The sequence below is a fragment of the Coffea arabica genome, chromosome 8e, assembly GCF_036785885.1.
Source record: "Coffea arabica cultivar ET-39 chromosome 8e, Coffea Arabica ET-39 HiFi, whole genome shotgun sequence".
Taxonomy (NCBI): domain Eukaryota; kingdom Viridiplantae; phylum Streptophyta; class Magnoliopsida; order Gentianales; family Rubiaceae; genus Coffea; species Coffea arabica.
The window spans coordinates 10,554,657-10,566,120 of NC_092324.1; the positions used below are offsets into that span (position 1 = coordinate 10,554,657).

Sequence of the window (11,464 nt, forward strand, 5' to 3'; positions counted from 1 at the left end):
GCATGATTGATTCAAAAAAATATCTTGCTTGACTCTTGGACGAAATCTTCAAACGCGTTACAAGAAATTGCCCCAGTATGGGCCTATTTTGCAGAATCTCACAAATAAAAATTTGCCCCAGTGTGGGCTCATTTTATTGCAAAAAAATTGTTTGAATGACTCTCCATTTAAAGTGAGAAAACTGTGTTTCTTAGAATCTAGGAAATAATTAGAAGTCTTGCTAAAACTCATACAGCAAATTTTATGATGAATTTCTCAAAATAATACCAAATTACAGAAGATTCCTTTCCCACTTTAGCATTGATGCTTAGGGTAATGGGTCACCACCTCTTGTTAGCTCATTTTTCAGGAGCAATCAAGTGATCTTATTTCTGATTTTTTAGGGAGATAAGGGAAATGATAGGTCAGGATCTGTTTTATTCTTGTGCTCAAATTGTATGTAATCCATTCAATATCACATCTTAGTGAAAACAAAGAGTTTGTCACCCTTATTTCTTAAGAAAATTTAGTCAACATATAAGCTTTATGAACTTGTAACAAATGGATAGAAACTATAGCTAAGCATGTGGAAATGGTTATGGCCTTATGATCCCGAATGATTGATGAATTTCTTAGAAGCATAATCCTCATTTCGAGTTGTCATGAAGGATAAGTCAACGATGGACTTTATGAGCTTGTAATGTGGCTTGAAAACGATAGTTAAAGAAATAATTTTCAAGGACATTGCACCAAAGATCGTATTTTTCTCAAAATTGTCCTCATTTTGGACTCCAAGATTTTGGACTTTGTTTGACTTTTTATTATCACTCAACAGGGACTTTCAGCATCGAATCTTTTTGCATTTTTCTTTTGCATTCATTTCGCTCGCTTTTTCCTTTTTCTTCTTTTTTTTTTCAAAAGTACCCTCGCGGGTTTTCACATGAAGAGCAGTGTCAACCTCACACCTAATCAATTCAGAAATACATTTAAAAAATCCTTGGCATCAATATATGAGCATCACTTGTCAATTAGAAAATTTCTTGACAGAGATATTGCAAAGAACAAAAGTCAGGACTTTCGGCTTTCGTAATGGGGTCTGGTGGGGTGCTTAGAAAAGTTAAGGCTTGAAAGCGGATTTCAAGAGTGGTTTGAACGGTCTGAGATCGCATTGTTGCATCAACCTTATTTTAGGGTTAAATTAAAACTTGCCCCAATTTATTCTCAACTGAGGCTCTTTTCTCTTTTATTTCCTTCTTTCTCTTTTCTTTTTGGCCTTCTGCCATTCCTTTGAACTTTTCAAAAATTTGCCCCAGTTTATACTGTAACCGAGGTTTTCTTTTCTTTCATTTTTCCTTTTTTCCTTTTGTTGCTTTATCACTTTTCACCTCTTGAGACTTTTCTTTCCTTTGCAACTCAAACTTGCCTCAGTGTGGGGTTTGCGATCCTCAGTGGTTGCCAAGCGAAGTGTTTTATTCTGAGGGTTCGAAAGGGATAACTAGAGATAGAATGTTTGATTGGAAAAGAAGAGAGCCTGACTTTTTATTCCGTTCCTTACCTTAACTCTGAAATGAAACTTTCATTAATGTGAAATTTCTGGCATATATCTGAATTAATTGATTGAGGAAAACTCCTGTTCATCCATATCTGTGAAATATAAGTGACTCGCCGGACAATACTCATCCTTTTTCTTTTCTCTTTCCAAAATTGAAGTCCAAATATTGATGGTAGAACCAAATTTCTCCAATTTGTGATTCTTTCTCTTTTAAATTTTAGCATTTTTGCCTTTTCTCTTTTTTTTCTTGCAACCTCCAATCTCCCTCCCGGGTGTGGGGTGCGATCATAGGTGTTTTTGAAAAGAACCACTCATTTTAGCTCAAACGAGGATGCAAGAGATAAATGGTGTTTAGATCGTAGAAACGATGGCCAAAGCATCATTCTTACGCTTCATGACAACCAAAGTAATGAAATGCTCATTGAGAATCCACTCCCTTTTGATATTTGAAGATCTTCCAATGTAGGGTAGTGATCATTAAGGCTCTTATTTGAAACGAAATTATTCTTTTAAAGGCTCAAATGGGAGAGCAAATGATAAAAACTGTATAGATAGAGAAACGAACGCTTGAAATATCATTCCAAATTTTCAAAACAAATAAGAATAATGTACATTTTTGCTTTCACTTAGATGTGAATTGAACCGGATTAGACACAGTGGACACTTTTAAACAAAGATTGCCCCAATTTACAATTTATCAATCAATGTGACTGATTTATTAGGGGGCTAATAGAAGTAGGCAAAATATGAATTGTACAGTGAATGAGAAAAATGTATTGCATTGAGTCTTTTGAGTAACCTCTTTTAATTTTGAGCACTCTTATTGTATAGCTCGGATCACCAAGCTAGCGTATGTTCAGCTTTTAGAAAGCATACACTTGTGAATTCTCAAGCTAGAGGTTGAAAAAAAAATCTCAATTTAGTCTTATTTCTTGAAATTCATCATGAAATCTTCAATGAGCAAAAATAAAGAATGAAATGTACATGAGTATATATACAACAATAGTTGTCTAAATGAAAAACTTTATTGCTGACAAAATTTGAAACAAAAACTTCTTGTTCAATTATAATGCAAATGAGAAAAGAAAAACCTCTAAAGAGCTCCATATCTACACTTTTTGTCTTATTTTCTTTTGGAACAAAAATGTATTAACAAATCAAATAAACAAAAATTTTCTCTTTAACCAACAATTATGAAGTCTCTTAGATGCTTTAGCCTAGCGCCTCCAAATAGATTCTTCATGTTTTCAAATGTAAGGTCTGCCCAAGAATGAAGTAATTAGATCAAAATTATTATCAGGTATAAAAAAACATTTTCACCTTGTTGAATCATTTTTATGAATGTAGGGGAGGGGAGAAAATAAAAGAAAAATATCCCGAGTTAGTAAGCAAGAACATAAAATCAGTATGCATGTCCTATGGGGGAGCCCTTCTTATGCCAGCATCAAAATGCCATCCTCTGGGGTAGGCACTATACAATACCTGATGAATCCGACCAACTTATTGAGTGAAAAATAGTTTGAAAAAATTTGGCCAATTGGAGTGAGAAGAGACGTTTGTCCTAAAAATGAGGACAAAGTCCGAATGGATTGCTTACTTTGATCAACACATAGAATGATGTGTAAAATAGTCTACTCTTGAAAGGATTGCAATGTCTCGACTAATTTATTCAGTGAACCTTAGATTTAAACCCTAAAAGGGAATAAACAGATCAAAGGGATTGGATGAAATTGATGATTTATTCAAAATTGACTAGATCACCCTAAAAGTAGGTAAACTGGTCAAATGAATGAATGAAATTGATAATTTATTCAAAATTGACCGAGTCACCCTAAAAGGGGTAAATTGGTCAAATAAAATTGATGATTAAAGAAATGAATAAGTTGACAAAAATGGATTGGATGAAATTGATAAATGAATTGAATGGAATTGATGGTTATTCAAAAATGGGTTGAATTGTCCACCCCTTGGTAGTTTCAAAACTTCATTGCGATACATTAGTCTCTGAATCTTCTAAAATCAAGATTTGGCCTCAATATTTATCATCTCAACAATAAGGAATTATTTGCGAATTTCTTCAAATTAATGTCCTTTAAGCAAGGGATTTTTACCAAATATGTTAAAATGGCCAAAAGATGATTATTAGATACCCATATCCTAATGTGCCAAAGTTATTGTGTTATCAGGGAAAAAATTGGATCCTACCTTATCTCGTGCACTACCCTTTTAGATGATACAAAATGTAAACGTGCAAATCTCTTTGGATTAAGTATTCGAGACACGAGGTTGCTTATTTCTAATACGGGATCCCTTATGTGGCATTCCCTCTCTAGGGTTTATGCATGATGCCAATTTATCAAGGCGATAAAATATGTAATGATATCATGACCTAAAAGGACCCTTTGGATGCCAAGGTAGGCCTAGAATGAAATATATCGAAAAATTTTAAACGTGCAACAGCCTATCTACAAGGGTAGGTTCTAAAGGGAGATCATGTCAGATCTCTTATTTTCCAATGTTTGTGAATGCAAAGGACAATAAGACAAAGAAACGTTAGTTCAACACATAATCACATAACACGTTGAACAATTAAAAGCAAAAAGATAAATAAGGGAAAGAGGGGTGGGATCCCTCCCATCGTGCCTAGTGCTCCTAGTCGGGTAGGTTGACTTTATCCTAGGCACTTTTAACATGGATGTATGAGGTTGGGTTTACTAATGAATCTAGACTCGATCAGGTTTCAGACTCCCAAGCCTTCAGACCTAAAGGCGAAGGGTCATCAATCCCAGGACCTTCGGTCGGTGGCTCGAGTGATCCCTTAGGTATCGCTATGGGCGCAGTGCACACCATCCACATACCTAAGGCAATCGATCCTAATCCTACAGGGGGATGTGGGATAGCGCCCACGATAAAGAAAAAATAGGGTAAATAAAACTATGCATGCACGTATGAAGTGCTTTTCTTTTGAGGGGAGGGATTATACCATCAGATGCGGTCGAAGGTTTTAGGGTAACTACCCCCATCCCAAAATGCAATCGCGAAACAAGTAAAAGTAAACAAATAAATGAACTATCTATTCATCACATACATAGTGTGTGAAGAGCGATTATGCGCGCGGTAGATGCAAAAATCCTAAAAAGAGAAAAAAAGGAAAAGGAAAAGAAGAATGCAACCTAATACTCCAAATGTGATATATAAGAAGGTTAAAAGAAGAAAAGGTTGACTAAATCGAATGCTCGGACCCTCTAGGTCCCCAGTGGAGTCGCCAGCTGTCGCGCCCCATTTTTAACGTAAAAAATGAGTTTCGAAAGATGGATTTTTTATTTTTGGAAAAATGAGTTTTGTTTTTAGAAAATAAATAAAGGAAAAGGGCCTAAATGGGGGTTTGACAATGCGACGATTTGACCCAAAATATAGTTTAAAAAGGGTTTTCGAATGAAAAATGGAGTCGCCATTTGGTATAGGGTTAGGGTGTACCAAGTCACTTAAAAATGAATTTTTTAAAGAAAAAAGTAGAGAACCCTTTTTAAACGACTCCAAGTCTACGAAGATCAAAGAAAAAGATTCGAGAGTCACATTTGAAGAAAGGGAAGGCAAGGATAAGAATCCAAGGCACCCTTTCAACCTAGCCAAGGCTAGTTGCGCGATTTAGTCAAAGATTTTCTTGTTTTAACCTAAGAATTTATCACATTTGGATGTATTATATGAATGCAAACCCTAAACCTAAGAGGGTATCGGGGGAGGTCGAAATTTCTCTTCAAAGCTCAATTGGTGCCAATCGCATTAATTGTGATGCCCAATAAAGACTTTTCGAAGAAGTCACGAATAATGCAAGTTATGAGACTCGAAAGAAAGAAAAAGTAAAGAAAATAATAATATACAAATGTGTATGTCCTAAAGGAATGCATCATAATGGGTGCGGGGACTTACACTCGTGACTTTCAATGTTCCCTTTAATAGAGGGAATACGAGCGTGCTAAGGTTAGAAAAGCCAAACTCGTCCATATCCCATATCCAATGGGGTTTTCCTAATCTAGCACGCAAATGATCTAACCTAGTTCTAATTCTTAAATGGGAATGCAAGTCTAATGTCATGTTTTCATACAAAGGAGTAAGGAATATATATAAGCAGAAATACGGGATAAGGGCTATACATATAAGGAAAGTGTCATGCAACATGGTAAAGGCCTAAAAAGTGAAAAATATGCATGAGATGAAGTGATTTTATCACACAATCATGATCTAACGCGTAGACAGTCTCTAAGGGTCTAGCGTTGGACTAGCCCATGCCTACAAATTCTCACTAGCGTTGGACTAGTGGAAAATCGGAAAAGGGGGCCACAACTAGCGTTGGACTAGTGTGGTGACATCACACATCAGTTACAATCAAATAAATCATGTAAGACCTAATAAAAGCAGGTAAACACATAAATCACGTATAGCACCTAACACATAAGCATGATATCTAGATGCAAGGCCCTAAGAAAGCGGATAACACATAACACATAAGCATGCAAAACATACCAAGCAAATAAAACAAGCAAGCCCTAACTATTACATTGGGGGGGCCCTACTACAATCTAAGGGGAAAAGAATAAAATAAAACAATTGAAATAAATACCTAACTATTACAATTGTGGCATTTAATTGCCCTACCCAAATAATTACAAATTAAATTAAAATAAAATTGAAACAAATAAAGCGAATAAATAAATAAATAAATAAATAAATAAAACATTCAAGAGGCATGCAATTAAACATATAAAGTCACATAGGGCACGTAGGGTCAAATAAAGTAAGACATGAGGGATAGGAGGTACCTCCCTTGAGTTGGGACCCTCATGGAGTGAAATTACTTATTTACCCTCCAAAATAAAAGAAAGGGTCAAGGCACCACTTTAATTAACAAACAATTATAAAAGATGAAAATGAATCGTGAAATTGGATCAATTAAATCATATAAACAACCCACATTCAAGAAGTCAAAAGAATAAAAGACTTGATCGCAAACATTAACAAAGTTTTGGGGTCAAAATTAAAGAAAAATAAAGTTTAGAGACCTATTTGCAATTAAATTAGGGACTCAATTGAAGGAAGTTACAAGTTGCTAGGGCCATTGTGAAAACACTCAAAAGTCAGGGGACTGGAATGAAATTTCGTTATCAGGCTACTTGGCAAAACAGGCCATTGGGCTATTTTTTATTTTTCTTGGGCTAAAGCCTCCCAAACCCAACCGAAAGTCCGAGGTAAATGAAGTGGGCCAGTCTATTATTTTGACACAATGATTAATCAACAAAACTGGTGGGCTTCTCCCCTCTAGCCCAAACCAAAACCCAAAAGAATAATAAACTAAACCCAAATCAAAATAGATAAACTCACCATCAAAACCCAATCAATATAAAAATCTACTAAAATTTATTGAAGACTGATTATACTCTAAGTTCCCAAAAATTATTTGCTCGAGAATAGACTCGAGAGGATTAAATCTCAATAGGGGCAGAAATGGTTCGATTGCAGAAGTATTCGGGCCATAATGAAATTATGCAAAAGTTGAAGGACCAAGACAAAATTGCAAAAAGATCATGCAAATCAGAAATGAAAGCCTTCTTTTTCATTCAGCTTCCTGCAACTTCCGAACATGCAAAATTCAACAGCTTTACATGGCGAAACACTACACCATTGCAAGACACAAGACCCGTAAAAAAAAATAGATGAAATTGATTTCAAAAAAAAAAAAAATCATGGCTACTCTCCCTCTTCCCGACTAGCAAACACGCGGATTCTAGCCCGTGTTGAACTGACCAGAGCCCCTTTTTGAACAGACAAACACAGAATCTCTTCTTTTGGTTCAAACTTTTCATTCGGGCATTTTATCAAACAACTAACGGGCATGGTAACATTCATCAATTTTCTGCTCAAATGATGTAATTCAACACCCAAATTTTTCAGATATCCAAAGTAATTCAAATCAATCAACACACAAAGCATATATGTTCTTAAAATAACAAACAATCGACATAAAACTTGCCATATCAACCCACGGCAGACATGCTTTGAAAGAAATAATGAAATCTAAAGGAAGAGAGCAACTTACAGTGTTCGTCAGTGAGCTTTTTAGCGGCGACGGTGGACTCCGGTGAAGTGTGGTGTTGGAATGAGCGGCGGTGGTTCCGACAGCGCTTGTTCCTGCTGCTGCAGCGGCGGCGGAGGCTATGAGCGGCGACGGTTCTTCCTCCGTCCCTTTCTTTTGCTCTGTTTTCTTTTCCAGCCGTAAACCACCCCTGCTTTCCCTCGTGACAGTGAAGTAAGGCGCGCGCCCCATCCATCAACCTTGTAAAGTGCAGCAGAATGAGCCAGGAGGAGGAGCTACAGCGGCGTCTACGCAGCATGCAAGGGCCGGCATTCCTTCCTCGATCTGTTTCTTTCCCGTTTGCTCTCAGACGAAAATCCCTCGATCCCCTCTGTTTTCTTTTTGTTCTTTGCTTAGCCCGCCTCCTGGTTCCTCTATTTTTTTTGTTCTTTTTTTTTGTCTTCTGCCGCCCCTCCCTCTCTGTTTTTTCTTCCAAACCTCCGTTTTCCCTTTTTTTTTGTTCGATTAGTTTTCTGGTTTCTTGTTCCCCAGGTTCCCAAGTTCTTCCCTTGGATTTTTTTCTACCTTCCCTTTCCAAATCTCTCTCCCTCTCGGTTTTCTTTTTTCCTGGCTTTTTCCTAGGCTCCTGCCTCTACCTGAAACCTTCCTCTCAAAACTCACCCCACTCCAGTCGCCAAGCTCCTTTTTTCTTTTCTTTTTTTTTTTAGCCGTCCCCTCCTCTTGTCCTCGTCCGTCCGCCTCTATTTCTTTCTTTTCTTCTGTTTTTTCCTCTAGCCTCAGACGAAGCTCCCCTCTCTAATTGTTCCCCCCCCCTTTTTCCTCTCCAGCTCTCCGACCTCCCCTCTGTCGGCTATTCCTTTCCCTTTTGTCATTTCTTTTTTTTCTTTTAAATCTTGGGCCTCCAAGTGTCTACCATTTAACCCTTTAGGTGCCTTGTTGTTTAATATCCAAAGGGACACTTGTCCCCATGCATGCCCCCTCCACTTGTCATTTTTTACTTTTTCTTCTTTTTTTCCTTTTGTTTTTCTGAAATTTAGTATGAAGACAAAAAATAAAATAAAATAAAAATAAGAAAATAAATAAACTAGAACAAAATAAAATAAAATAAAAACCCTAGAATTGAAACAAATAAAGCTATTAAATTAATTAAACAAATAAAGTTAAAAAATCAAAAATTTGGTGTCTACAGAGGATGATGATGTAGGTGTTCAATAAGATCTTAAAAAACTCATAATTTAAGATCAAGATAATACTCCACTAGAAGAATATTCAAAGGAAGATGATCACCAAGAGAATCAAGGATTACAAGAAAATGACAAGGATGATGGTGCACCTAGGGATCTTCCAAAAGTTTGATCCCAAAAGTTGGATCATCCCAAGGAGCTTATCATTGGTGATCCATCCAAAAAGATAAGAACTCGTTCCTCCTCTAAACAATTGATGGATAAGTTTGCTTTAGTCTTGCACTTTAAACCCAAAAATATTGTTGATGCCTTGAAAGATGAAAACTAAATTTTAGCTGTGGAAGAGAAACTAAATCAATTTAAAAGAAACAAGATTTGGAAATTAGTTGAAAGGTCTCAACATCATCCAGTTATTGGCACAAAATGGGTATTTAGAAATAAAATGAATGACAAATGTGAAGTTGTGAGAAATAAGGCTAGACTTGTCGTTAAGGGGTATGCTCAAGAAGAAAGAATAGATTTTAATGAAACATTTACTCCCGTAGATAGACTAGAATCAATTAGAATGTTTTTGACATTTGCATGTTTCAACAATTTTAAATTATTTCAAATGAATGTTAAAAGTGCTTTCTTAAATGATTTTATTGATCAAGAGATTTATGTTGACCAAGCTCCCAATTTTGAAAATGAGACATATCCAAATCATGTGTTTAAACTTTCAAAAGTTTTGTATGGATTAAAACAAGTTCCAAGAGTATGGTATAAACGTTTAAGTGATTTTTTGGTTGAAAATGGTTTTAAAAGAGATATTGTAGATACCACTCTTTTCACTAAATAAATTTCAAATGATCTTTTAATTGTGCAAATATATGTGGATGATATTATTTTTGGTACTACTAATTAGTGTTTGTGCAAAAATTTTTCCTCTATTATGCAAAATGAGTTTGAAATGAGCATGATGGGAGAGTTGAATTTCTTTCTTGGGCTCCAAGTGATTCAAAATCAAGAAGGCACATTCATTAATCAAGCTAAATATACAAAGGAACTTCTCAAAAGATTTGGAATTGAAGATTCAAAACAAATTAGAACACCTATATGCAAATCTACAAAGATTGATAAGGATGAAGAAGGTTTAAAAATTGATGAAAAGAAATATAGAGGTATGATTGGTAGTTTGCTTTATTTAACTCAAGTAGACCTGATATTATGTTTGTTGTTTACTTGTGTGCTCGTTTCCCATCTTGTCCAAACGAATCTCACTTAATTGCTGTGAAAAAAATTTTTAGATACTTAAAAGGAACCTTGAATTATGATTTTTGGTATCCAAAATGTTATGAATTTCCTTTATGTGATTTTTCGGATGCCGATTTTGGTGGATGTAGGATAGATAGAAAAAGTACAAATGGCACATGTCACTTTCTTGGTAATTGCTTAGTATCATGGTTTAGTAAGAAACAAAATGCTATCTCCTTGTTTACGGCCGAAGCGGAATATGTTGCCGCTGGTGCATGTTGTGCTCAATTGTTGTGGATGAAAAGTACATTAAATGATTTTGGATTGATGTATGAATGTGTGCCTATGTATTGTGATAATACAAGTGCCATAAATTTGATAAAAAATCCTATTCAACATTCTAGAACAAAGCATATAGACATAAAGCATCATTTCATTCGTAATTTTGTCCAAAAAGGTGAAATTTGTATACAATATGTTTGTTTAAAAGATCAAATTGTTGATATTCTGACAAAAGCCTTACCACTGGATCAGTTTGTATTTTTTAGAACAAAATTAGGCGTTTTGGAAAAGAATTTCTAAAAATTCTCTGGTCACACTTTATCGGACGTCCGATACCATATGAACAGAAGTCCGACAGTGTTCTAAGCCATTTTTCAAAAAAATTTTGGATTGGACGGTAGTGTTGGACGCTTGTTTTCGTTCGACCGTCCGACAATCAAAAGTGGCCTATTATAAAGAAGTTTTCTCCTTCATTTACTTCAAAGCTAACCATTGTCTCGGACGCACCCCTTCACCTTCTTCCAATTTCAAAATTCAAATTCGTCTCTTCTCTGATCAATTTTCAAGAAATTGACTTCACCAATACAGTCACAACTCCTTTGCGCATTGATTGGCATTTACAACCTCTTCTAACTGCCAACCACTCCACCGATCCTAATTTTTATCTGAAACCCCAGACACTCAAAATTCACCCATTTTGAAAGATTCAAACATATATTGTAGTCTAAACTGCAATATTAGTCCATTTCATACACCTTTTCATCAATCTCTGCATCAAAATCATCCTGCATATCAACATAGTACGATTGAGAGGAGGCCATACTGGTACCGGACGCACTACCAGGCTCAGAGATGAAGAAAATGTTGAGTCTTCCACCAGGAAATCACCTAGAAAAAGGGCTGGTGTGCCAACTGATGCTCAATGCGGTGGAAAAAGGAAACGTCCTGCCAGAATGCAACCTACTGCTCAAACTGAGGAAGAGCCAACTACATTGTCCAAGTTTATTGATAATGATGCCAGGGAGAGGTTTGAATGGATTTCACAAAAGGGTTTCTTCACTCAAAAGACCATCCTCCCCCCTGAATTCCCTAAGATTGATCTTGAACCAGTTCTTAAGCTCTTTGAATTCCAAAAATGGTCTC

The 11,464-nt window shown here is 35.9% G+C and overlaps 1 pseudogene; it reads right to left on the reverse strand.

Moving 5' to 3' along the window:
- The window catches only part of LOC140012654 (phragmoplastin interacting protein 1-like), a 61,420-nt pseudogene extending 50,278 nt beyond the window's left edge, over window positions 1-11,142 (reverse strand).
- Window positions 11,143-11,464: the final 322 nt, after the last annotated feature.